Here is a 24,523-nt window from a genome sequence, read left to right as displayed (position 1 = left end):
TTTTTGGTCCAAGCTTCTCAAAGAAAAAAAAAATTAAATAAATGTCTTTTTTTCTCCTTTTTTTGTTAAAATATTTAATTCAGTTTCTGCTTACTTGGCCATAGACCTTACAGTGATAGATATCATGGATAAGTAGCTGAAGAAAATAATATAATTGACTTTTAAAATGAATAAATTAATTTTTTCCTTCACTGAAACTGCCAAATTTCAGCACATCACTTTAAGGAATTGACCCATTTAAACTTTTGCAACCTATTTTAAATTGACTGGAGAAAGATGTTTAAAAAATGTGGAATTGTAAGTGTTGGAATTAAAAGCAAGTGAAGTTATTTTAACATCATTTTTAAACACGCCTTAAGAATTCTCCTAAGAATAAGAATTTGAACTGCATATTTAAATTAGATTTAGTCAAATGTATATGCATAAAAATTAATTTTGAGGAAGGAAAAAATCGTGAAAAACAAAATTGATTGCAAACCTCTCTATGTTGTGTTTATAAACTCAGCGACCATTATTTTATATATGGGATTTTATTTATCATTAGGAAAATTTGCAGTTTACAAATTTGCAATTTGAACTGACCTGTAATTGAAGTCCACACGCTAGAAAAGGATTTAATAGCTTCGTGGCTTACAATTTTTTTTTTTTTTTTTTTCATTAGCCCTGTTCAGGTGCCATTTGTAAGACATACGACTCCACTTCCTTAACCTGGTAAGGCTGGGCATCTTCACTATAAATATGATTTGCTTCTATGTATTTCAGGCAACATCTCTTCCTAGCCATAATTAAAAAGATTATTTACTGGAGAATGGCAACAAATAGCTTTTTTGAAAAAGACTTAACATATCCTTTAGAATGATTTATAGACAGCAAACTGAACAGTTAAAATGAATATAAATTTACATTTAATTAACTTGAAATGATAGGAATTGAAAAATAAAGAATAGCTCTGGTGATAACTGCTGACTTGCTCCCACATGGATAATGATGAAACACTTAGAATGGAGTGATTAAAGGAACTAAGTCCTGATCTTCTTTGAAACTATGTCTAGGATTAGAACGTCTCTAGTGAATCCTTCATTGCATTAAAAGTCATTATTTTCCTTTGAAGGCGGAATGGGAGAAAATAGAAAGATGAATTTTTCTTAATAAACATAACTCTTATAGGGTTACCTACATCTGGATAGCATAAAATAATCAAATGAATTGGATTTTCTCAATTCAGAGACAATTCTTCCATTCTAGCCAAATAACTTTCTTATACCCTCCCCCACTACCATTTTGGAAATGGTAGTGGACTCCACAGCTTTCCTATACATAAACTTGGTTCTATTTATAGATTAAGGTTTTTTTTTTTTTTTAAAGATTAAAGTATAAGCCATTGTAGTTTTTTGAATACTTATTCTTCAGTCATTTATTCTATTATTCACTTGCAAAATGATTAAAGGTAGTTGGTTTTCATATGAGAAACAGAGACATCTCTGCTCAGTTAAGGAGTATTTATTCTGAAGGGGTTTTGATGTAATGATTTAACTGGTATTTGAATTAGCTGAGGATGCTTGCTGAAGGGCAAATATTCTTAAATTATAAATCCCTGGATTCTTTAAGCTTTTCAACTACCATTGGCTTTAGACTGAAAAGAAATCTTAAAACACTTTATATTTATAGGTCATATTCTCTCAGTGTGCAGCTACTACTTAGCTGTAAATTAAACATTTTTGGAAACTGCCTAAAATTCTCAGGGTCCCAGTTACCTTATATATCTATCAAAACTAGTTCTTATTTTAAAATGCACCTTATTTACTAATAAAGTATGATTGAGCTTTAATTTTGAAAAGCCTGGGGCTTAGAAATCCAAATATGTAAAACATATAAAATAGGAGGCAATAATAAGGATTACTAAAGAATGTTTTTGTTTTATGAAAGAATTGATCAGTGTTCCCTTTAAAAACACTAATACCCTTTACTGTAGTTATTATTCTTTATTTAAAGATATTTATCTACAAGCTACAAAACTTGCAGATGAAATTTAAAAATTAATTTTAGGAGCAATACTCCTTGGAGATCAATTCAAAATGACAGCTAAGCATCTCTGGAATTGAAATTTAGTCCAGTGGGAACCAGAATGTTATTCAGAGATGTTCAGTTGTTTGACTCAGATTTTAGGAAAAGTCAGTCTTGTAAAATTCTTCTAGAATCATGTGTGTTATGGAAAACAATAGCTTATTACCTGAGCTTTAGCCCTAAATATTGAATTCATTAAACATACCTTCTACAGTCTTCAAATGAAACCCCGTTATTTATTTGAAGTAAAAGGAAAATTAAATATTCGATAATCTTAAAATTACATTTAATTATAGATGAAAAATAATTGAGATATAACTAACCTTCTATTTGTCATGTAGGGATTACCTATCTTGTGGTTATATTTGTTTAACTTCATTGTCTGATTTTTCCTTTGTATTACAGACATGTAGTAAGTTCTTTCTAATTGCCAGGAACTACGATCCATGGTAGAGATGTGAATTAAGAAGACACGGTTCTTGGACCTGAGTATCTTAGAATCTTGTGAGTTCAGACAATGCACAGGCAAAAGAGCAATGCAATGTCTCAGGGCTCTGCTAACTGTTGGTTTAGGGCATCCTGAGGGCACATCGCTTAACAATTGTTGTGTTTGCAACTTCAGACTATTCCGTTGTTAGTAAGCATCCACACCAAACCAAATGCCCCCTGAAGAAACTTACTAATTCTGCCTGTACTGGGAGTTGTAGGAGAGGAAAGCCTTTGACTTGGGTCTTAGGTGGTCGGGGCAGGGTGAATAGCAGAAAAGGCAGCATGATCAAAGATGTGCATTTGTGATGGAATCTTCCAGGTGTCTGGGATCAACATCTCACTCCCTTTCCAGGATTCCTGGCCACTCTTGGGCAAAATGTGTGCCCATTTTTTGTTGCTGCATTTAACTATCCCCATAAGGTCTCATAGAAGCTGAAGCTTCTTAAGCTAAAGTCAAATCCAGGAGTGAGATTTGACTCAGGTTCTGAGCCATTAACAAGCCATTTTACTGCTGGCTTAGTCATCCTCCTGGCTCTTTCTCTGGGTGAGCTGTGGCACAGGTTATTTCTTCTTTTCCAACTTGTTCACCTAGCATTGAGTTTTCCAGGTCCAGATCATGGTAAAGTGTCTCTCCATGGCCACCCTTTAACTTCGGTCATCTCACTAAAATATCTGTTCTCTAAAACTTTGCTCATTTTTTAAAGGTGAGTTGAAATAAATGTAAGTTGGATATGGGACTTGAGACTTGGAATTTATTCCATCTCGAGCACCACTGGTGGTCTCAGTATCATGTGGAGGTGGGGACAGACATTGATAGGGGACAAAGGCTAGGCTGTTACCTTAACTTGTAGGAAAATAAATGTGCAATCTCACATATGCTTTAGAATAGATAGATAAATAGTCTGTTAGATTAAGGAAATGAGTAGATGGCAGGGTTCAGTATTCTGTGTCCTGTTCTTAACCTGAGGAGTGTTTACTGATACCGTTTCATGAGTGCATACATTAACCTGGTACACATATTTACCTAGGCTAACAAGGCATATTCAGCCTTGTTGTTTTGGGAGCAGAGCTGAGTTAATGGTGCTCCTTCGTCATGGCCACCAGTATCCCCACCTGTGCAAGGTTTCTCTAGTTTAATTGCTTTGTTATCTCTTTATCACTCTTTCTACCTCCTCACCTTCAGTCCCCAGTAAACATTCATTCTAATGTGTTCAGTAGCTTCTTTGGAAATAAATGTATCCTTCTAAAATAAAGTGTCATCTGTGTACATATACTTTCAATAAAGATAAATGATACTGTGCCACATCGTAAGATGCCAGGTAGTTGGTTGACAGAAGTTCAGTAAGGCTTGAAGTTGTTACAGGCACGAATGGCAAAGAAGGCATGAATGAGTTGATAGATGGCCTTATAAGTCATGCTAAGAAATCTGAGTTGTATCCATTGGCAATTGTGAGTTACCGAAAGGTTTTTAAAAAAAGATGACAAAATGCACTTTAAGACTTAAGCATACTTTGACAGCAGAGTGGAAGATGGCTCAGAGGGGTATATAGGTAGATGCTAAGCTTGGTACTTAGTGCATAGGAACTCCTCAACGAAAAATGACAGTTAGTACTACTTTTCATCCTTCAGTAATCCCTGTCCTAGTGAACACGGTACAGCTTTAAGATTAAGGATATGTTCTGAGCTCTTAAGGAAAATTCTACTGAATTATAAAAAGTGTATTGGCTTTTTAAAATAGTAGTAGAACTATAATAAGAATTGTGAATATGTTTCTTTTTGAGTACATGAAACATATATTTATGTTCATTTGAGATGCTTTCTCTAGTTTTCTGGGCTGTGGGGATGATGAGTCGCCTTAGCTGTGTTCATCTGACGGCAATGGGGAGGATCATTTTCACAGACATGTAACAGATCTCACACATATCCATTCTAAGAACACTGGTATGATATGTTTGAATTTAGATAAAGATTCAAAATAAAAATAAGCTTCGTAACTAGTGGAGCTTATTTTCAGAGTCTGGCTGTCATTAATCTTTTTATAATGAGAGGATTACCTGGGTGAAGGTAAAAACTTAAAACCAAAGCCTCCTCCCACCCCTGCTGTTTTATTGCAAGGGAATGTGGCATCAGTTTATCTGGCATAAGGTTGTAATTAGGTCCAAAACAAAAAGAAAAAAACATTCTAGTTTCTCTTCCTTAGATTTTCTAAAATTGGCAGATGGAGGGCCTGCCTGCTGCCATGTGGCAGTCACCACCTGCACGGTGGCTGTCCTTAAGGAAGACTTGCTGAGAGAGAATGCTTGTATTAGCTCACTACAGTGTGCCTTGTACCTCTGGGATTTCTGTTTGAAGAATAATTGATCTTTGAACTCTAAATAGATGATATGTTGATGGGCCAGTCTTTCTTTAGAATGAAGGTGGGTGCAGAAGAGGGTACAAAGTGTAAGTAATGGATTGAGGCCAGGTTGTTCTGGACAGTTTGTGACCTCCACAGGCATGTAGGGGACCATCTAGGCTATCCAGAGCTGGCCTCGCACCCTCTATTCATTTGGCAGAGCTGTCATCCAAAGGAAAGTTGAAGGATTCTTTGCTTTTCTTGAGAATTTTCTCAAAGCTTTCATAAATTTATAAAAGACATTTTTTTCCTCAAAGACATCAAATTGTTCTCAAATTTCTTGTGTCTCAAGGACAATCATAAATATTATATAAAACCAGCTGTGTTTGCTGTCAGATTTGGTTTCATTCCAGGAGAGAATCAATACGGGTAATTTATCAGTCTTCCCAATCTTCAGTAGCAGTCAGGTGATATGTTGTTGCTATTTGGCTTTTGTTTTTGTTTCTTTGGTATTTTTTAGCTGTCAGATCTCCTGATATGTGTAGAAAACCAGTTACGTATTTTTAAAGAAAAGTTGAAGAACTAAAAATATGAGATAGAGTTCCATTCTGGAAATGTTAGTCCTTTTTCTTTGAAGGAAAGAAAATTCTTGATTTTCCAGTTATGAGTTTTCAAACAAGGAACTTATTCATTCAAAGAAATACCTCTATTTCATTGTGAGGTGATGTACCCTGCAACCTGGCCCAAATACTTCCTGTGCAGCTGAGTGCTAGGATCTTAAGACCAAAGTGGAGGACTCCTAATAGGTACCCAGAGAATATGGGTTTGAGGGATCACCAAACAAGCCAGATATCGTGGTGGTTATAGGCCTAGACTTTAATACTAGAGAGAACTGGCTTCAAGTTCCAGATTTACCTCTTATTAGTCATACAACTTTGAGCAAGTCAGTAACCTCACTGTGCTTTACCCTTCATCTGTAAAATCAGCATTAAATAACTAGCTTATAATGTTGTTCTCAGAGTGAAATGAGATAATGCCTCTGAGGAGCTGCCTGTGAGGAGCATAGCACAAAGCCTGGTTGTGAGTAACTGCGGGCTAGGTGTCAGTTATTATTGTGTTCCAAGAGACCTGAATTTGCGTGTTTTTTAGGATTCCAGAAGACTCAGTCAGTATATCCAGAGGCTTCCTTGACTTCTTTCTGAATATTCTGAAGTTTCTAGTGGCAGCCAGAAATTTCAAGATACAAATGAATGATACTTCATCCACAAATTAAATAGGATTATTTAGGCTGTGCCTTCTAAGTGTTCTGGAACAATCCAGGAAACTCAGAAATGTCTCTTGAGTTTGAAACAGCGTAGGAATGAGCTGGGGGCCAACTCCCCATTGATTAATGTGATTTGTTAGTGGAGAGCCGCTATGCTCATCCGCTTTCTTCTCTGGGATAATCTTTGGAGCACTGGCTAAAGTGTACATTTTGCAGGCTTCACTTTTTAATGGGGCCCTCTTTTTTTTTTGTCTTCAGGTAAATATATTTAAAACTAACTTCCTTGCAGAGTTAAAACTTTTTAACTCAAAGCAACTTTAACTTGAGCGAAGTGTGAAGGATTTGAGACCTTTCACCACACCAAAAAGATGCCCCGTCTATTCTAGGTACTCTGTATTCCTCAATAGTTTGTGATTTTTAAATCGAGTAGGTCTCAACTTAAGCCAGGGTTTCTCAAATTCAGCACTACTTGCATTTTGGAGCAATAATTCTTTGCTGTGTGGGATAAGGGGTCATCCTGTGCATGGCAGGATGTTTCAAAATATCCCTGCCCTCTGCCCAAGAGATGTCAGTAGCAACTCTGTCTCACCTACAGTTATGATAACAAAAATGCTTCTACCCCACAGAGCAGCCAAGCTGAATATTCTCAGTGTTCTTTGTGTGGGAGTCTCTTCACTAACAGATTTAAAACTTGAGATTTTTCTTTTTCCCTCTATTGAATGTTCCATTAGAAACTCCTTGTAATCAACTAATATGTCATTATACTTAAGAAATATGAATATCTACACAACTTTTCTCAAAAATATCAACAGTGAAAATCAGGGTCTAAGTTGACAATGGCTAGGAACATAAGTGATGAAGTCAGACCAGATCCGAATTCAGTCTTCCCTCCCGCTGCATGTCAGCTTTGTGACCTTGGTCATGTTCCTTCAGGTCTCCTAACCCCAATCTTATCTTCTTATCTTCTGTTATGATAGACGACTGTTACAAAATAATGTGTGCAAAGTGATCAATATAGTGCCCAGAGTTTAGAACACAATATAAATTGGCTATTTGTACTTTTGCATTTGAATTATCAAAAAAAAAAAAAAACTTTCTTTAAGTGAATTTCATCTGTAAGGATTTCCAGAGAATACCCAGAATACAGACATAGCTACTTGGTGCTTATATATTTTACTGTTGTGGACTCAGAAAGGAAGCCAATAAAATTGGACTTAACTTTAATATATGCTCTTTTAAGTGATGTGTGATAGGTGAATTGATCGTCCTTTTCAGTAATTTTTTTGGCAATAATTTGTATGGATATATACAAAATAGAAGTAGAATCTTCTTTGTAGTGAATATTAGTGTTCTTAAATGTGTGTCTTTTTCTCTGTCAGGATAATTTTTATTTTATAGTAGTAGTAGAAGCTACTCCCCAAAAGTGTAATAGAAAGTAATTGAAAAAGTAATACATTATTAAAAGCTGTGACATTTTGGGGAATGTGTTTATTTAATGTATGAGATATGGTTGGTACCTAGAGTTGAGTTTAAGTATAGGGTTTTGTTAGTCTTAGGCTGTGTAACTTTGATGAAGAGTTAGTGATACTTTTCTATGCTCTTGGAACTACTTTTGAAGACTCACTTTCTTCATCAGTGTTTAAATGCAGGCAAGACTTGACCAACAGCATATCCACATAATGGAAAGTCATGTTTTAATACATTTCAAACATTTTTGCAATCATGAATCTGCAAATCTGTTTATTAATAAAGCATATGTTATAACTCAGTTTTATAACAGTGTATTTATTGTTCTTTCTTTGCCCATAACCCACATTTTACATTTCAAAAGTTTGCTTTATAATTAACTGATAAATTTAACAGTGCCTTTAATTCAGAAAAGGAACAAAAATACTTTATAACCTTTTCAGAATATTTTTCTAGTATATTTAGAACTTTAAGAAGCTGATAGTTAAAAATCTGCAGATGCTAATGAACCATTTAATTAATTCCCATCAATATAATGATATACCCTGATGTAATTTTTTGTTTCATTTCTCATCTTGAATATGATTGAAAGCCATTAAGACCATCAAATAAATGTCTTGTTAATATGTTGAAAATACCATTTGTGTCTTTTTAATGACAATTAAAGTGAAGGAAACTGACATTTACCAATATGGGTGTTTTTATTGTTGTTTAAAATACTCCAGAAACAACTACAAAGGCTTTCTTAATGTTGACGTTTTGAAGAGTAGATCATATCAATTTAGATGATGAAATGTAGTTTCTGAGATAGATGGATTTGATATAAAAAGTATGTTATCAAAGATAATATATTGTAATAGCAAAGTGGCATGATCAAATGGTTACCATATTATGGTTCTACATGGCTATTTTTGTTAAAGACACTTGGTTTCGTGATAAACATACTGTTACCTTGTTTATTGCTGAATTAGCTGGAAAAGTTTTCCATACTTTATTTGAACTGTATGTGCAATTGGGTGTGCTTTTGGCAGAGTTCTTTAAGAAGAAAACTGTTAATTAAAAGGTTTTATTTTCTCCTCAAAATTTATCAGTGGGAAAAATCATTGCCTGCACAGATAATTAGAAACTTTTGGTAGCATTAGCTTTTCAATTGATAAGGTAGAGAATAGTGAGCTATTTTAATTTTCTGTACCATTTGCCTGGTGCAGTTTAATGAGTATTGATTCACACAGATTAATTTGAAATATTAATATTGTAGGTAGGGAACAGAACACAGACAAGCTCATTTTTTAATGATTTCTTGTCTCTCTGATTAGGTTAGTTTTCACCTGGAATTCTGAAATCAGATAAAGAAGAAAGAAGAAAATTAAAATTCATTTAGTTTCATTTATATGTCTGGCACTGGGGTAGGACCTTTCACATAAAATATCTAATTTAATCATCATTACTATCTTAGTTGTTGAAGATTATGATCTTCATTTTTTTTTGCATATAAAGAAACTCTAAACCTCATTCTTAATCTCTTTTCCTCCAAGACTTAAACTTTCTAATTCTTTTTTCCCAATGTGTGTAGGAGGAGCTAAATAAGTATTAGCTTGGAAAAAGTGATTTTCTGTTTGGCAATATTTAGACAAATTCTGCCATGTTTTGTTGAAAAGGCTCATTCTCAGTTTTCCCCAGGCTGCAGCCAGTGGCAGCAGCTTCTGCTAGATAATTGTCACCTGAGATATTGCAAAGGGCTGCAATACCACAGCCACAATCCTCTGTTTTCTTCAGAGGCAGGTTGGAAATCTAGGATTGAAGTTAAACAGGGAACAGAAGAGTTTATCATTTTGTTTGGTTCTCTAGGTAATAATTTGATGCTATTTTTAATCACTGCAGGAAGCAAAGCAGACCATGACATTTTATTCATTCAAGATTGCATTTTTGGAGAACTCAAATTATTTCATAACCCAAGCAAACAATACCAATAATAAAGAGGAAATTGACATTCTCTCAAGGGCTTTCCAATAATTTCTAATCACATCAAAGCCTTGACATGTGGCCTAATATACTCTAATCCTTTTTCTCCAGCCTCCGTTGGCCATTCTTACTCCACAGTAACAGGGGAAATGTCGCCAATCCCCTAGGGAAGATAAAGGATCAGCTCAGTTCTTTTTCTATGATCAGCCTTTGCTGTTTCAGTTTGAGGTACTTTGTGATTGCTACTGTCCCACTTAACTGTTCTCAACCATTTAGTCTCACTCTACAGACATTTTCCCAGAACGCTCAAACTGACATTTGCAAACATGCTTTGAGTTGTAACCTCCTTTTCCTTCTTTTTCTCTTTGAAGATGAGAACACCTGAGGTAGCTACTTCTTTTAACTCTGAGCTTTTGATAGATGTTGAGTGATTGATCTTCCTGCAGCTCTGAGGACTGAACCCTTAGCTTTAAATGGATGTTTGAAGAACATGAAGATGCACAGAGAAGGCTCCTTTACAGGCGTAGAGATAGTGTCATGTTTGACCTGCAACTCCATTATTTGTTTAAATCACTTGTTTTAAAAAAAGAGTTTTCTTAGGTGACATTGTGGTTATACTACAAGACAAAAGGGATAGGAGGCCATAGTGTCTCAATGCTTTCCTGGTGTTGATAAATCACCAGGAGCAAGCAATCTATAATTTCAATTAATATTGCATTTTCAAGAATAGGAATAGCAATATTCTAACCTGTTTCATAGCTATTTAAATGTTCTCTGAAAGACTGGTTGAGAACAAAACCAGAACAAGTAGTGGAGACATTTGACCTCTACACTTAAAAACTGAGTTGGTTTTGTGGTTGTACCCTAATATGTTTTGAGGATCAAGAGCACATAGGAATTCATTAAAAAATTTCTAGCTGGTTCAAGTTTCTCTCCTTTGTTTTTGACCCAAAAACAAAATGCAGGAAGACTACTGAAAAGGCATAAAGAAATATATAAAGGACATGGGCTTAGAACTGAAGAGACCTTAGGCTTCTGACATCTGTAAGAGAGATTAAATATTAATGCATCTGATAAGAAACAAGTGCTAGGAGAATTTCTTCCCAGAATCTAGAGGTCTGGTCAATGCAAGGACTGGAATCTGCTAAAAAATGAATGTCAAATTTCAGAGTTACATTACATAGTGATTTAAAGCAGCTTAGGTTAGTTTAAGGCACCCATTTGTGCCTAGTTAGATCTATATAGTTAACTCTTATTTGAAGGAGAATATTATTGTTAACTATGCTAAACCCACAAATGATATAAAATAATGGTAAAGCCTGTTGTTTTAAGAAAGAATTTGAGTTTTCCTAGGGAAATAAGCAATACTTATTCATTCAGGCTTCGCCTGTAGAAAGTGTTTTATAATACAGCCGTTGTTAAATAAATGTGCCTCAGCTAATAATTGTAACACAAACTTATATTTTTAACATGTTTCAGACAACTTATGTGATCCTTATAATGATGGCATATGTGATTATGCTCCTCATTTGTAGATGAGCAAGCCAATGGTCAAGTAGGCCAAATGATTTGCCTGTGGTCAGGACCAGCTTCCTGGGCATGTGTCCTGTATAGCCCCACAGATTCCTGTGCTCAAAAGGGCTCTGCACCTGGTTTAATGCTCTGCTATGGCCATGTTGAAATTTTAATAATTTTTGAACAACGGGCCCTGTATTGTCTGAATGCAAATTTTACTTCTTGTTTTCAAATAAATTCAGAATCCTAAAGTTGGTGGAGTAATATGTAAAAAAAAAAAAAAAAAAGTAAAGAAAAGAAAAACAGTATTAAAAGGCTATTTTTTAGTAGAATGTATAAAGTTAGTTTGCTAAAAAAGAAAAGCAGATTTGTACTACACGCAAGGAAAATGGAAACACTTGATTTAATTTACACAAGTTGCTTAATCTCTTTATATCTTAGCTTTTCATTTATGGCAAGAAGGTAGTTATAAATAATAGTGGTTGCTTTGTGGAAGTATACTGCATGATTTAGTAAATGCATTAGGAGGAAGTGTGTTATCTATCTGTGACACAAAATGGCTTACTAAGTAATAGCCCAAAAAAGGTGCTCAAACTTTCCATATTTGGATTTAAAGTTGCTAGCTGAATCACAATTCTTTATGATCCATGTGGCTATGTAGTACTCCTGGGCCTTTCCCAGAACTTGTCAGGTAATAAAATCCCAGATCTGGTTTCTTTTTTCTGAGATGAGTAAAGTGAGGCTCATTCAATACTGTTTAGTAAAGTATGAAACTCTCTTAAGACTGATTGCTATAACATAGCCATGCAAAACAGTTGTTTTATTCTCTAACGACTTTAATATCTAAGAAGAGAGAGAAAGGAATATTATTTTGGGGTAGAAGGTGGGGTTGGAGGTGGAGGAACTAGCAAACTGGAAATACCAAGCTCTGATAATAGTCCAAGGCAATTCAACTTAGACAACACTGTCCAAGAAAGCAGTGCCACTTCTAATTCTAAGAGTGTCTCTTAAATTGTAATGAAATGTCACTAATGTCACTTTGGGCCTTAATAAAAGAATCAGATAATTGCATTAATACAGAGGGAGAAGGCTATGACTTCCTGGAAGCAAATACAAATATCTGACAGAGCTGACAGATTGAGTATGAGGATAATGAAGGTAACACCTTAAAATCTAAATAGATTAGAAACAGTAAAAATTTTTTCAGTGTTATGATGGCAAATACTGTTGACAAAGATGGAAAAGAGTAAGTACGTTTAAGTGGGCTCTTCATTGTATTTTTATTTTTCTTTTATATTATTCTTCTCTCCTTCCTTCCTCCCTTTTCTTCCTTTCTTATAGGATTTAAGACATTATTATGACAGAAGTGGTAAGGAGCAGAGAGTTATTCATTCAATTTATTTTAATTCTACAAGCCAGTATTCCACTTCTACTATATGAAAGGCACTAGCTTGTCACAGGCCTTCACCCTCAAGTCACACTGGAGAGACACATAAATGCAATTAACTATAATATAAGGCAATGTACAATATGCTCTGTAATGGGGTCAGATTTCTATTCTAGAAACATTGTTCCAGTAGTAGTAGTGATTAATTTATCAATTGAAAAAAGTATTACATTTTCATGACCTGTCTGGTTAGACTTCCACAAGAGACACAGTATGTGTTAGTGAGAAGGCCTGAGAAAGAGCAGAGTCTTGGATTCGGTGCTCTTCCTCTCATTAACTACATCTTTTTGAATAAGATATTAACTGCCAAAACTGTGGTTTATCAGCTGTGTATCATAATATTCCTTTCCTTTTTGCTGTGTTGTTGTGATTATTATATCGGATTTCTTCATTCAATTCATAAAACATTTCTCGAGCTCTGGTTATATATTCCAGGCTGTGTGCTAGGCACCAGGGACATAGATTAGCAGGACACTCTGTGAATGTGAGGAGTTCCCAGTGTATAATGAAAATTGCTAATTCTGCTGCTTATAGAGGGCAGGCCTGTATTTTAGATGAGTGAGAAGATACATTCAAAATCATGGGGACTGTTGGGACCCCTGACACACTGTGGAAATCATGTCCAGTTTTGATGAGACAGCTACCGAAACCTTTAGCTGATTGTGGTTATCCAGGAATGCTAATTCTACATTTCTAGGCTTAGTTTGCTTAAAATGTAAAATGTCCCTGTTGTTAATGTTGACATCCAATTAAAAAAACTGTCTAAACATTTTGTATCTAAGATATACTGAGGTGGAATCAACATATGAGATGGCTGCTTGCAAACTCTGGTCTAGATAGGCATGTGTGTGAATAAACCACAAAGCACTCCTAGGTATAGGAGTAGAAAAAGCTAGCTTCCAATGAGTCCAGGATGGAATAAAAAAGAATGTGATATGTATGCCATAAGAGATGGTGATTATATTGAATTCCTTAATGACTAAAACCTTGTTCCTCAGAAAACTGGAGGAGATGATGTAAACAAAAAGAGAAGCATGCTCGACTCAGTGAATCTGATACTTCTAGGTATAAAAGGGAAGACAAAAGGATATAAGGCAGGAAGAAGAAGAGCAAGATGGCACATGGTCCCACTTGACATGCCAAGGAAACTGGATTCTTCTCACCATCATGGGGATAGAGAGCATAGGGGAGGGTCATGGTCAGATTTCCATTCTGGAAAGATTGTTTCAGTAGTAGAATGGAGGAGGACTGAAGAGGAATAAGGATAGAGGCCTGGGGCCTATTTAAGAGACTATCGAGTAGAAACAAAAATGATAGAAACTGAAATTAATTTGTAACTTAGTGTTAATGTGTAGTACTAGTCATATATAATATTGCCATTTTTTTTGTTGTTTGAAATGGGGTTTTGCTCATTGCCCAGCCTGGAGTGCCATGGCATGATCTTGGCTCACTACAACCTCCATCTCGCTGGTTCAAGTGATTCTCCTGCCTCAGCCTCTCAAGTAGCTGGGATTACAGGCATGTGCCACCATGCCCGGCTAATTATATATTTTTAATAGAGGTGGGGTTTCACCATATTGGTCAGGCTGGTCTCGAACTCCTGATCTCAGATGATCTACCTGCCTCAGCCTCCCAAAGTGCTGCATTGCAGACGTGACCCACTGTGCCCAATTAATGTTGCTGTTTTTAATTGCTGTTAAAGTGCATGGTCTTTCATATCTTAACGTCTCTGCAATCAAGATGCATCTTGCAGCCGTAACTATGGGCTGTTATAGTTAAATTAGTTTTAGCTTTTTCTTTTATAGTGGTCATAGCATAGTGACATCTATTATCAACATTGTCTGATTTGTGAAATGGAATAATAATTATGGACTCCTAACTGAAGGAATGTATTCTCTTCCCGGGTCCACAAGGGGGCGTAGTTTCAAGGGCAAGAACTTCCCAGTGCCCCCCTCCCTCTCTCCATCTGGGAGACTTAACGTCTTTGTTTTAATTTTTACATGCTTGGGAAAGAAGCAAAAATCAGTCACTCCAGCGGAAGTTTAAAGGAACACTTTTCTTTGGTCGGGGGCTTAGAGAAGGTGGGAATTCCTGCTAGGTTAAAAGTCCCCGACTCTCTTATCTGGGTAGATTTACCCTTCTGGGCACTCCTTCCACTCTCGTGGAAGCTGCTTTTTCCTCTCCTGATTCTACCTTTCTGAATATTCTCACTTAGTGTGCGAGGGGCTTTCCTTGTTGGTTTTCCCCCTCTGGGAACCCTTCTCACTCAGTGTGAGAGCAGCTTTTCCTTCTCAGCGTGAGAGCTAGCTGTTTCTCTCTCTCTTTCTCGCTACCTAAATAAATCACTTTTCTGCAAAAAACTCTTTGGGGTCTGATATTTTCTTATAAGCGTACCCACCGTGGTCCCCTCTCCCATTCTTGGGTGAGTGAGAGACCAAGAGCCTGGAAAAACATCCTCTCAGGGGAGCTAAATGCTCCCCTGCACCCTAAAACCCAGCAACACTAACCGCTAGGCTGAATTGTAAAGAGGAGACATGAAATAAGCTCTAATAATTGATAATCCCACCTACACCTCTGGAAGTAAGCCTTTCAACATTTCTCTGCTTTGGTTTACCAGCTATTCCCACTTCCTAGGTGTTCATGAGATTAGAGGAGGCAAATGTGAATGTCAACAGGAGCTGGGAGGTGGTGTAAATCAGTGAAGCTGCCGGAAGGACCATAGAGCCTCTCAGAAGCAGACAGTTGCTACTCGGGTCTCACCAATGCTGCTGGACACAAAAAGGAGTTAGTGTTGCTGTATTCAAGAGAAGCTGGAAATCTGAATTTTGGTGAAGTCTCCCAATTTTTAAATGTTGGCAAAACATTCAACATTTAAAAAAAAAAAAATCCTGTTCAGCCCAAACAAAACACATCTGTGTGCTAAATAAGCCACCAACCTTGCCTCTGCTAAGCCTCTTGTTGAAGGAGTAACCTTACTGCCTTTTAATTCATACAGTCTCTTAATATTAAATGCTAGATGTTACTGAATGTCACTGACAAGCCTAAGTCACAGCTGGGAGATATAAAATCTCTTGCATGTCTGTATCAGCCATCTGGTATAGCTCTCAGCCACATGAATCCTTTAGAAACAGCAGTGGGTGTAGTCTCAAGGCCTGTGATCTAAAATGGGTAGTTATTTTGTCCTAAAATATGTCTGTTTGATCATCTATTCAACAGGAAGAATTCTTGAGTGCAGTGTTTTGACATAATATAATTATATCTCATGCCTCAAAATCCTTTTCTTCTCCAGAAACAATAACAGATGCTGTTGATGTTTAAAAAGCAGCCTGGAGCACCAAAGGGAAATTTCTTAATTCTGCCTTTAAATAGATTTATCATTTGTTAATCTCCTCCAGTCACAAGTTTTGTCAACATTTGTAATTTACTCTTAATAAATGCATGAAGAATAAACATATTAGTTTCCCTTTTGTAACAATCATGTCTGAATAAAATTCAATAAGGTGATACAAAGTAAGACTATAAGGGAAGACTTCTGCTGTGGGCAATGATAGAATCAAAGGTACTACACTTGCCCTTCTTCAATAAACAACCTAGACTGTAGTGATAAGACAGTTGTTTTGAGGCATTGAGCAATGGGCAATAAAGGTCTGTGATCTTTGAGAGAAGGGAAACACAGCTGAGTACCATATTCACCTGGATTCTCTAACTGGGGACAGTGAATGATGAGATTTCATGTGACTAAGCAGAAGCAACTGTGGGGACACTGAGAGGTAACAGAAATCTCTGAGGATAGGTAGGCATGTACAACTGGGAGACATTAGATCTGTGGCCAGGCCATGGTGGAGAGACATTGTTGAGCACCTCAGATCTTTGTTTGAGACCTCAAAAAGATCACACTTAGATAAGGATTATATCCTAGAGTAAGGACCATAACACAGAATCAGGATCAAAATTCAAATAGATTTTTCCTAACAACAAATAAAACCAAACTGGATAGGATTAATAGAATTTGTCAGCAATGTAACTGCCTGCTACTAAAAAAGGTCAGCTGTGTTTAAAAGTACGGTAGATAACACAATACAGACTCCCCAGTGTATGTCATTTAAAAATGTCTATCACACAATTTAAGAAATTACTAGATTTTCAAAGAAGCAAGAAATTGTGACTTAGAATCAGGGTGGGGGTGGGGGAGTCAATAAAATAGATTTGGAGGTAATTCAGATGTTGGAATTAGCAGATAAAGACTGTAAAAACAATTATTGTAATTATTAATACATTCAAGAATATAAAGCTAAACATGGGGATAATAATTAAACATAGAGAATACTTCAGCACAGAAATGGAAACTATGGAAAAGAGCCTAATGGGAATTTTAGAATTGAAAAGTACGTTATATGAAATTAAAAATGCATAGGCTTAAGAATGGATTGAAGGCTGCAGAAGAAATTGTCAGTGCACTTGAAGACAAATCAATAGAAATTATCCAATCTGAAAAATAGAAAGAAAAGCAATTGGTAAAAAGGAGCAGTCTCAACAACTTGTGAGAAAATATCAAGAAGGCTATCATAAATGGAATGCACATCTCAGGGAGAGTAAAGAGAGAGATGGGCAGAAAAAAAATGTTTACAGTTATAATAAGGAAACGTTTATAATAGGTAAAGAACAGTACAGATTCAAGAAGCTCATTGAACAGCAAACATGATAAATGCAAAGAAAACCAAAGGTAGATATATCCTCAAAAGCCAGAAACTAAAGATAAAGAGAAAATCTTAAAAGAAACCATGAAACAAAGATATGATATATGGACAGTCCTATATTTACGATTTTTCTTTTTGTTTTATGATGGGTTTATCAGGGCAAAATCCCATAGTAAATTGATGATTTTTACTAAATGTATATCATGTTTGCACTATTGTAAAATCAAAAAATCACAATCAAGCCGGACGCGGTGGCTCAAGCCTGTAATCCCAGCACTTTGGGAGGCCGAGGTGGGTGGATCACGAGGTCAAGAGATCGAGACCATCCCGGTCAACATGGTGAAACCCCGTCTCTACTAAAAATACAAAAAATTAGCTGGGCATGGTGGCGCGTGCCTGTAATCCCAGCTACTCAGGAGGCTGAGGCAGGAGAATTGCCTGAACCCAGGAGGCGGAGGTTGCGGTGAGCCGAGATTGCGCCATTGCACTCCAGCCTGGGTTAACAAGAGCGAAACTCCGTCTCAAAAAAAAAAAAAAAAAAAAAAAAAATCACAATCAAACCACTTATAAATTCAGGACCCTTGGCTATGTTGCCAGCATTAAATGAATTTTCCACTTATGATTCTTTTGATTTACAGTGGGCTTTTTGGGACCCTATTATAATATAAGTCAAGGAGCATCTGCATATAGGACAGTGAATATGCATGATGGCTAATGTCCCATTCAAAGAAAAAAAATAGAGACCAGAAGACAATGAAACAACACCTTCAAAGTTCCAAGGGAAAAAAAAAAAAACCTGTCTTCCCAGAATTGTATATCTTGTTGAAATATGCCTCAAAAAATGAGAATAAAATAGACATTTTAAAATAAATGAAAACCGAGAAAATCTATGGTTGCACACATACACCACAAGTAATGCTAAACAAGCTTTTTTAATTTGAAGAAAAATAACACTAAATAGAAGTTCAGATTAATAGAAATGAATGAAGACCATAGGAAGTAGAATATAGGTAATATGAGAGACACATTTTTATTCTGCCTTTACTATCTTTTAAGACAATTGGTCACTTAAAGCAAAATCAAGTCATTGAAGTAAAATATAAGATAAAAATAGTCCAAAAGATAGGAAAGGAAGAGGAGGTGGTAAATGGAGTTACAGTTTTGAGATGTTTATATTTTACAGTATAAACTGAGTAGGGTAGGATAAGCTATATACTATAATCCTGAGGACAGTCACTAACAAAACAATAAAATATGTCGTAAAGACCAAGATAATTGATAAAATAGATTAAAAATAATAAAATAATCCAAATGATAGCATGAAAGTAGAACAAATGAAACAATTTCTTTAAGTATTATGGATGATTTAAACCTAATTGTATCACAAATAATATTAAATATAAACTAAATACTCCAAAGGCAGAGATTGATATGCTGAAAAAAGTTTCCAGATTATCTCTAGAAGATGCACTTTAAATATAAAGACAAATAGATTGAAAATAAAAGGATATAAAAAGAAATAATTCAAATTCTAAGTATAAGAAAGTTTTTAAAAAATAGATGTATTTATTATACTTTAAGTTCTGGGGTGCATGTGCAGGTTTGTTACATAGGTATACACGTGCCATGGTGTTGGTTTGCTGCGTCCATCACCCTGTCATCTACATTAAGTATTTCTTCTAATTCTATCCCTTCCTAATTCTCCCACCCCCTGCTATTCCTCCCCTATCCCTCCACCCCCAGGCACTGGTGTGTGATGTTCCCCTGCCTGTATTCGTGTGTTCTCATTGTTCAACACCCACTTATGAGTGAGAACATGTGATATTTAGTTTTCTGCAAGAAAGTTTTTTATATTTAGCTGATAATACAATAGTTTATGCTATTTTTTTTTGTATGATGTAAAACAAACTTTAAGAAAGCATTGCCAGAAATCAAGGTGTATTTCATAAGGATTTAAAACATCAGAAAGTCATAATTCTAAATGTATATGCAGCTAGTAACAGATAAGGCAAAAACTGAAGAAGAGAGAAATGGATGCACAAAGCTAGAGATTTTAACACCCCCCGCTCAGTAATTGTTAGAACAAGTGGGCAAAATAATAAATAATATATATGATTTGAATATTACCAATCACCTTGATTTAATTGACATAGAACATCAGATTAGATGACAGATTAAATAATCCTTTTTGAGAATGCATAAGCAGTTCTTCAAAATAGATCATATATTGAAACATAAAATACATCTCTAAAAATTTCCAGCTTTACAGTATGCATATTTTTTATTTTTGTATTTTACTTTAGTTCTAGGATACATGTGTAAAACGGGCAGGTTTGTTACATAGGTATACATGTGCCATGGTGGTTTGCTGCGGCTAGCAACCTGCCATCTAGGTTTTAAGCCCCACGTGCATTAGGTATTTTTCTAATGCTCTTCCTCCCCTTCTTCCTAGCCCCACAGTAGGCCCCGATGTCTGATGTTCCCCTCCCTGTGTCAATGTGTTCTCGTTTTTCAACTCCCACTTATGAGTGAGAACATGCAGTGTTTGATTTTCTGTTCCTGTATTAGTTTGCTGAGAATGATGGCTTCCAGCTTCATCCATGTCTATGCAAAGGACACGAACTCATTCTTTTATATGCCTGCATAGTATTCTATAATGTATATGTATCACATTTTCTTTATCCAGTCTATCATTGATGGGCATTTGAGTTGGTTCCAAGTCTTTGCTATTGTGAATAGTGCTACAGTAAACATATATATGCATGTGTCTTTATAGTATAATGATTTATAATTCTTTGGCTATATACCCAGTAATGGGATTGCTGGTTCAAGTGGTATTTCTGGTTTTAGATCCTTGAGGAATTGCCACACTGTCTTTCACAGTAATTTACATTTTCACCAATAGTATAAAAGCATTTTTATTTCTCCATAGCCTCACCAGCATCTGTCTTTTATATAATTGCCATTTTCCTGACTGTTTAGTAATCGTCATTCTAACTGGCATGAGATGGTATCTCATTGTGGTTTTGATGTGCATTTCTCTAATGACCAGTGATGATGAGGTTTTTTTTCATATGTTTGTTGGCCACATAAATTTCTGTCTTCTTTTGAGAAATATCTGTTCATATCTTTCACCCACTTTTTGATGGTGTTGTTTTTTTCTTGTAAATTTGTTTAAGTTCCTTGTAGATTCTGGATATTAAATCTTTGTCAGATACATAGATTACAAAATTTTTCTCTCATTCTGTAGGTTGCCTGTTCACTCTGATGATAGTGTCTTTTGCTCTGCAGAAGCTCTTTACCATAGTATAATTAAATTAAGAATAAAATATTCAAAAAATCCCCCAAGTATTTGAAAATTAAGCAGTATACTTTTAAGTAAGCCATAGGATAAAGAAAATAATTGAGGGAGATTTATTAAATATTTTCAACTAAATGGTAATGCAAATACAACAGATTGAAAGTTGTGGGATAAGCTAAAGTAGCGTTTAAAGAAAAATTTTAGCACTGAGTATTTTTTAAAAAGGTTTACAATTAATTACCTTCATTTCTACCTTAAGAAGGTAAATAAATATAAAAGAAGACAGATTCAATTCAATTTCAAAGGAAGTAGAAAGGAGGGAAAAAAGATAATGTAGCAGTCAATAAAATTGAAAGCAAATGGTGGGGAAAATTTAAAATGCTAAAGGTTGCCCCTTTGACATGTTTAATGAAATTTACAAACCCCTAGCAAGACTGATGAAGAAAACGAAAAAGCAAAAAAACAAAGTACAATATTAGGAATAATCTACCAGAAACCATGTAGATATTGAAAAGATATTATGAACAAATAACAATTTTGGGCTAATAAATTCAACAAATTAAATCAAATGGAAAATTTTCTAAGATGATACAACTTTCCAAAAGGGACATAAGATATAAAAATAGAAATAACCTTATATCTATTAAGTAAATACATTCTCTATTAAAAGCCTTCCTCAAAATAAGACTCCACAGCTCAGATATTTTCGCTGGTGAGTTCTACAAAAGCCCTAAGAAGTAAATAATGCCTGTATTACATAAAATTGTGCAAAAAATTGAAAAAATATCCTTCCTTTTTTATGAGGGCAGTATGTCAGACATATTTAAGAAAATAAAATTATATATTTGTTCCTCGTAGTTTTAATTTTGCATAGGTCTAAAAGTTCTTTTATGATTAATAGCAAATAGAACCCAGAAATATGTAAAAGGACCAATACATTATCAGCAAGTGGAGATTATTCCAAGAATGCAAGGTGAGCTTTACATTAACTACTTGATTAGTGGAAGTAGCCACATTTGGATATTAATGAGAAAAAAAATCATACAGTCATCTCAATAAAGGCAGATTAAGTATTTGACAATATTCACTGTCCATTCATAATTTAAAAAGAAAAATAGGCTGGGCGCGGTGGCTCAAGCCTGTAATCCCAGCACTTTGGGAGGCCGAGGTGGTTGGATCACAAGGTCAGGAGATCGAGACCATCCTGGTCAACATGGTGAAACCCTGTCTCTACAAAAATACAAAAAAAAAAAAAAATTAACTGGGCATGGTGGTGCATGCCTGTAATCCCAGCTACTCAGGTGGCTGAGGCAGGAGAATTGCCTGAACCCAGGAGGCGGAGGTTGCGGTGAGCCGAGATCGCGCCGTTGCACTCCAGCCTGGGTAACAAGAGTGAAGCTCCGTCTCAAAAAAAAAAAGAAAAAGAAAAGAAAAACCTCTCAGCAAAGTAAGAAAGAAAAAGACCTTTCTTAATATGTCAAGCCACATCTATGAAAAACTACAGCTAATGTCATTTTTAGTGATGAAAAACTGAAAACTTTCACCTTAAGACCAGGAATAAGGCAACGATGTCTGCTCCCACTCCTTCAATAGAATATTATATTTGAGGTCCAAGCTAGTGCGATTGGACAAGAAAAGGGGAATTGTAAAGTATGAAGTAAAACTATTTCTTCAGATAAAATGTATTTTGGGGTAGAAATCTCTACACCCTCACCCCAGAAACAAACAAACAAACAAAAAACTTCACTAGACTAATAGGTTAATTTGGCAAGGTTGTAGGATAAATGTTACCATACAAAAATAAATTGTATTTATATATATTAGAAGCAAGCAACCATAAAAGAAAATTCTAAAATATCATGATTACATCAAGAAATAAAAAACAATGAACAGTACTGTAACAAGTCATAAAAGACTTTTACTAGAAACACTTCAAGATACTGCTGAGAAATCAAAGGAAACCTAAATGGAGTGATATATACTGTATATGGCTTTGGCATAATTAATTAATCCTACCCTCAAAAACATTCAGTCTTGACAATAAATTATAAATATGTACTACCCACAGCTCCATAGTTTTGATTTTAGTATTTAGCCTACTTTGAAAATTATATGAAGGGCTGGCAAGATGGCTGAATAGGAACAGCCCTGGCATGCAGTTCCCAGTAACAGCGACAGAGAAGGCGGGTGGTCTTCGAATATCCAACTGAGATACCTGGTTCATCTCATTAGGACTGGTTAGAAAGTGGGTGCAGCCCAAGGAGGGTGGGTGAAAGCAGGGTGGGGTGTTATTTCACCGAGGAAGTGCAAGGGACCAGGGAACGCCCTCTCCTAGCCAAGGAAAGCCATTAGGAACTTTTCCTGGCACTCTGGCTCAGATACTGCACTTTTCCCACGGTCTTCACAACCCACAAACCAGGAGATTCCCTCTGGTATGTACAATGTCAGCACCCCAGCTTTCCAGCACAAAACTGGGTAGCTGTTTGGGAAGACACCAAGCTAGCCACAGCAGTTTTTTTTTTTGTTTTGTTTTGTTTTTTTCATACCCCAATGGAACACCAGCGAGACAGAATTGCTCACTCCCCTGAAAAAGGGGGCTGCAGCCAGGGAGCCAGTGATCTGGCTCAGCAGGTCCCATTCCCATGAAGATCAGCAAGCTAAGATCCACTGGCTTGAAATTCTTGCAGCCAGCACAGCAGTCTGAGCTTGACTTGGGATGTTGCAGCTTGGTGGGAGGAGGGGCATCAGCCATTGTTGAGGCTTGGATAGGAGGTTTTAACCCTGCTTGTGTAAACAAAGTCACGGGACATTTCCACAGCTACTGGGTCAAAGGCAGCTTGGCAAGGCCTCTGCAAGCAGACTGTGTCACTAGACTCCCTCTTCACTGGGCAGGGCATCTCTGAAAAAAGGCAGCAGCCTGTCACAAACTTATAAATAAAGCCCCCACCTTCCTGGGACAGAGTACCTGGGAAAAGGGGTAGTTATGCCCAAAGCTTCAGCAGACTTAAATGTCCCTGCCTGGCAGCTCTGAAGGGAGCAGTGGATATCCCAGCACAGCGTTTGAGCTCTGATAAGGGGCAGACTGCCTCCTCAAGTGGCTCCCTGACCTCCATGTATCCTGACTGGGAGACACTTCCCAGCAGGGGTTGATGGACACCTCATATAGGGAGAGCTCTGGCTGGCATCTGGCAAGGACCCTTCTGGGACAAAGCTACCAGAGGAAAGAACAGCAGCAATCTTTGCTGTTCTGCAGCCCCTGCTGGTGATTCCCTAGAAAGCAGCATCTGGAGTGGACCTCCAGCAAACTCCAGCAGACCTGCAGCAGAGGGTCCTAACTCTTATAAGGAAAGCTAACAAACAGAAATAAATAATTTCAACATCAACAGAAAGGATGTCCACTCAGAGACCCCATCCAGAGGTCACCAACTCCAAAGACCAAAAGTAGATAAATAGATGAAGATGGGAAGAAACTATTGCAAGAAGGCTGAAAATTCAAAAATCCAGAATGTCTCTTTTCCTTCAAGGGATCGCAACTCCTCACCAGCAAGGGACACGTCACACACCAGGGCCTGTCAGTGGTTGGGGGTCTGGGGGGGATAGCAGGGGGTGGAGGAATAGGGGAGGGTTAGCATTAGGAGAAATATCTAATGTAGATGATGAGGTGATGGATGCACAAACAACCATGGCACTTGTATACCTGTGTAACAAACCTGCACATTCTGCACATGTACCCCAGAACTTAGTATGATAAAAAAAAATTTTATATTTATTTATATGATTTTTTTCTTATTTTCATGTTGTTTTAAGTCCATTAGGGGCCAGGGCCATCCTTATAATCCCATAAAGTGCCTGGCACAGTACCCAATAAATTTTCACTTGATGAAATCTAACTCCACTTTTAAAATGAACAGTGATTTCTGCTGCTTTTAAAGATATGACTAAACATTGCTCACACCCACACAACTTAAGCATCCTTTTCTTA

The 24,523-nt window shown here is 36.3% G+C and overlaps 1 protein-coding gene across 5 annotated transcripts in view; it reads left to right on the top strand.

Moving 5' to 3' along the window:
• Window positions 1–24,523, top strand: part of CAMK4 (calcium/calmodulin dependent protein kinase IV) — a 267,534-nt gene that overhangs the window by 79,486 nt on the left and 163,525 nt on the right. Inside the window, exon 1 of one of the 5 annotated variants that reach the window (XM_074382748.1) lies at window positions 667–711. The exons of 3 other annotated variants lie outside the window; for them this stretch is intronic. The gene's annotated coding sequence lies outside the window, so the exon portion shown is untranslated. Of the gene's footprint in view, window positions 1–666; window positions 712–2,553; window positions 2,569–24,523 lie in introns of those variants that run through there. One more of the 5 variants, XM_074382752.1, reaches the window with a different exon arrangement.

This window comes from Saimiri boliviensis, chromosome 1 (assembly GCF_048565385.1).
Source record: "Saimiri boliviensis isolate mSaiBol1 chromosome 1, mSaiBol1.pri, whole genome shotgun sequence".
In the NCBI taxonomy this organism is placed as follows: domain Eukaryota; kingdom Metazoa; phylum Chordata; class Mammalia; order Primates; family Cebidae; genus Saimiri; species Saimiri boliviensis.
This window is presented reverse-complemented; position numbering and strand designations above follow the sequence as displayed.